This window comes from Ailuropoda melanoleuca, unplaced genomic scaffold (assembly GCF_002007445.2).
Source record: "Ailuropoda melanoleuca isolate Jingjing unplaced genomic scaffold, ASM200744v2 unplaced-scaffold323, whole genome shotgun sequence".
Classification (NCBI taxonomy): domain Eukaryota; kingdom Metazoa; phylum Chordata; class Mammalia; order Carnivora; family Ursidae; genus Ailuropoda; species Ailuropoda melanoleuca.
Window position 1 is genome coordinate 1 of NW_023203059.1, and position 3,643 is coordinate 3,643.

Here is a 3,643-nt window from a genome sequence, read left to right on the forward strand (position 1 = left end):
AGAATATGATCCTAGCAAAAACTGACAGTAATTTACAAATTATTTAAACAACTGCTTGCATGTGAATAAAACCCCAAACTTAATGTTTAGGAGGATCTGTGTGAGGTAAATTTGTATTACGTGAGTTTACAAAACACTATTAATTAAACTTTAATTTCAGAAAGTTGCAATTTTTTACAGTCTACTGTACAGCTATTAGTGGATTTGATGAAGAAATAAACAAGAAAATCATGGAAATACAAAAAAAACCTCTATGTATAACCAGAAATATTAATGAAATTACTAACTTTTTAACAAGAATTCCACACTTTTGAAAACTCCCTTGAGAATCTGGTGAAAACTGTAAGTACTCCTATAAAATTTCAAGTAAAAACAAACTTTTACATTAAAGGGCTCAAGGATCCCTTTATGCCCATGTAAGAAATGGGTAGGAGTTTCAGATAATACAACTTCAGGGCACCCCAAGAGTCAGTTTAAAGGTAACATAAGATAAATTTTCAGTATCATCTCTGTGAGATCAAAATGAAATACAAACACTGAATTTAAAATACTGCTACCAATAATACTTAATTGAGATGCCTGCAAGAAGACTTTTAAATGGAAAGTATTATTTTAAATTAAATGAACCAAAACAAAGGAAAAAAGTCTCTAAAGAAACATAACCTTCCAGAATAATCTCAGATGGTACCACTCTCTTTAAAAACTCGTATGTCTACTGCTTCCAAGCCCAGAGTACTCCGTAGCCCTTCCATAGCACTTATATTTCTGCCATGTATCACAGGCATTGGAGTATGTGGCTTATCCCTTTATAAGAACTTAAGCTATTCCATAAGACGTTAATAATCTCACTTCAGTATTCCTGCAGTGCTCAGAATGGGCAACTGGTGCAGCCACAGAAATACCACATAGTAAGGGAACAAAGATCTTAGGAACTCACTGCTTTCAGGCATTGTGACAGGAATCCCTTGAAAAAACAGACTTGCTCTTAGAAGATCATGAACAATTTACAATTATTGTTACTGTGTTGCCCATTAAGTAAAATGAAGAATTAGGATATGTTGGTTGTGGCGGTAGAAACACAGGGGAGGCAGAAGCTCCGGAAAGTTAAGAATAAATAGTACATAAATTAGGCATTTGTGTAAATAAACACCCCAAAAATGAACCTCCAACTTTGGTGCTATTTTAACAATAATCAAACGAACATTCTTTCTCTAACTACACTTGGACCTTTTCTGGATCAGCTGGTTTGTTTGCTTAAGACATCAAAAGCTATTTTACTTGTGAAAATTTTCATCAGTTTCTTCCAGATGTAAGAGGATTTCCTCGGCGCACTCCAGAGAGGGAGCACCCGTGATCTTCTCCTTCACGCTCTGGAACAACTGCCTCAGCATCGCCTGCAGCATCACCTCGTCCTCGCCTGAGAAATGGGCCATCCTCTGCAAGAATCAAACGCCCATGCCCATTACTCCAGGTCGGCGCAAACGCCGCGCATTGCGCACGCGCGCCCCCACCCAGCCCTGGCCTGCGCGCTACGCCGTTCCCCGGGAGACCGCGGCAAGCGCTTGGGGGTGGATCCTCGGCTGCCCGCGCGTCTTTCTGGGAAACAAGTCACCTTACTTTGGGGAAGAACGGGTCCGCAAGGACCCGCCTTTGGTACTCGTCGTCGTCGACCTTCCGTACGAACAGAGTTCAAGTTGTCCCCGCTAACCGCAAGAAAAGAGCTCCCGGAAGGTTTTGAGGGGTGGGCCTGACGGAGGGACGTCAGCGGCGCGCGTGACGTCAGCACGTAGACGCGGCTTCCTAGGTGAGGGGGAGCGCCACTTGGCGACATGCCGGGTTCCTGAAGGAAGTTTCAGGTGCGCTCACTCTGCTTAGCCTTGGACTTGTAGATAGGAGGGAACGGAGTACGAAGAGAAAGAGTTGAGTAAAAGTGAAACTGAAAATAGATTGAAACGTTTTAATTACATGAATGATATTGAAATGTTACAATGCTGTTTTTTCTTTAACATCCAACATCTATTGATTCCTTTCCCTTACCAAGCACCTTGCTAGGAACTGTGAAGAAGATGACCCTCATAATCAGACACAAAAAGAAATCAACGTTTATACCACAGTGCAATTAAGTGTTATGTTAGAGAAATCCACCAGGTAGGTGTTGTGGAAATCCAGAACCCCTTTTAACCCGATAGAAGAGCCAAGGAAGAAGCGAAGAGAGAAGTGTAACATATTCCAGTACTTGAGTTAGTAGAGTTAGAAGGAGGAGGTGGGGAAGCCAGAGGAACAAATAGGCCACAACTGAAAGGGCCATGTTTGGCACGTTTACAGGTTAGAGATTCATCTTGGAAGTAGCAGGACACAATTGGATTCCGTAGTGACACCATGAGATATCGTATGAGGAACCTGTGCAGGAAGCTGCAGTGGATAATCATAGACCTTCATCCAGTTTCCAATCTAGATAATCTTTGGACATGGTCATGTCCAAGGTAAGGAGCCAACCCAACAGTGTTAGGATCAGATCCTGGTATCTATGGAATAGTCCCAAGCCACTAATGAGTGGTTTAATGTCAGTTCTCCCTTATCCAGCTTAAATTTTACACTGCTGGTCCAATAATATCGGATACACTTCACATGTTAGCCAGGATTAGCGATTCCCTTGGTGTCTATGCTGTTAGTTCCAAGAGGAAAAGTATATGTCCTTGCCAACTGTGGCAGCATGTTTTTTGGTAAAATGTATGCTTAATCTTGATTGTCGCACTACTGCATTAAGAAAAAACATACTACCAGAGGAGACACACTTGTAACTTTATTTTTATGGGTGAACCTATAAAACCCAATATGTATATGTGTGTGTGCATGCGCGTGCATGCACAGAATCACCATCAATGTGACAGCTACATATTTAGATTAACATAGATGAGTTGTATTGGCACTTCAAACATCAAGATTAACATAGCTATTAGTGATGTGGTTTTTCTGAAATAGTAAGCTATTACTGTTAAAATTCAGAACAAAATAAAATAATACTCTTTCCTTGATTTACATAGTTTTTGCATTCCTGGAAAATTCAGTGTGTTAAAACTGCCAAATGGTTTTATATAAAATGGAATTCATTCCTATACTCAAATACTTACCAAGAGCTTTTTCACCTACTTGAATGTCCCGCAGGATCATTGAAAATCATATAGGAATCAGAAAAATTCTTTTGTGTGGGAGATTGTGTGTAATTCAAGATGTTTCATATCCCTAGCTCACACTGCAAATGCCAGTAACTGCCATCTAATTATTGTGATAACAAACATGTCCCCATGTATTTATAAAATGCCTTCTTGGGAAGCAGGGGTGATTTGAACTGCACAGATTGAGAACCACTGTTCTAAAGGATATAACTTAGGAAAAAGAAAACAACCTTAATAGAATACCTGAGATGCAAGAAGGGAAGATAGCCAAACACCAAGTCAGGGTGGTAATGCATTTAAGTAAATCTCAATAAATCTTGTCCATATAAAATAATAATAACCTATATCTAATTTGTGAAGGTAAAAATGCATAGTACTAAAATACTGTAAATAATCTTTTTTTTTAAGATTTTATTTATTTATTCGACAGAGTTAGAGACAGCCAGCGAGAGAGGGAACACAAGCAG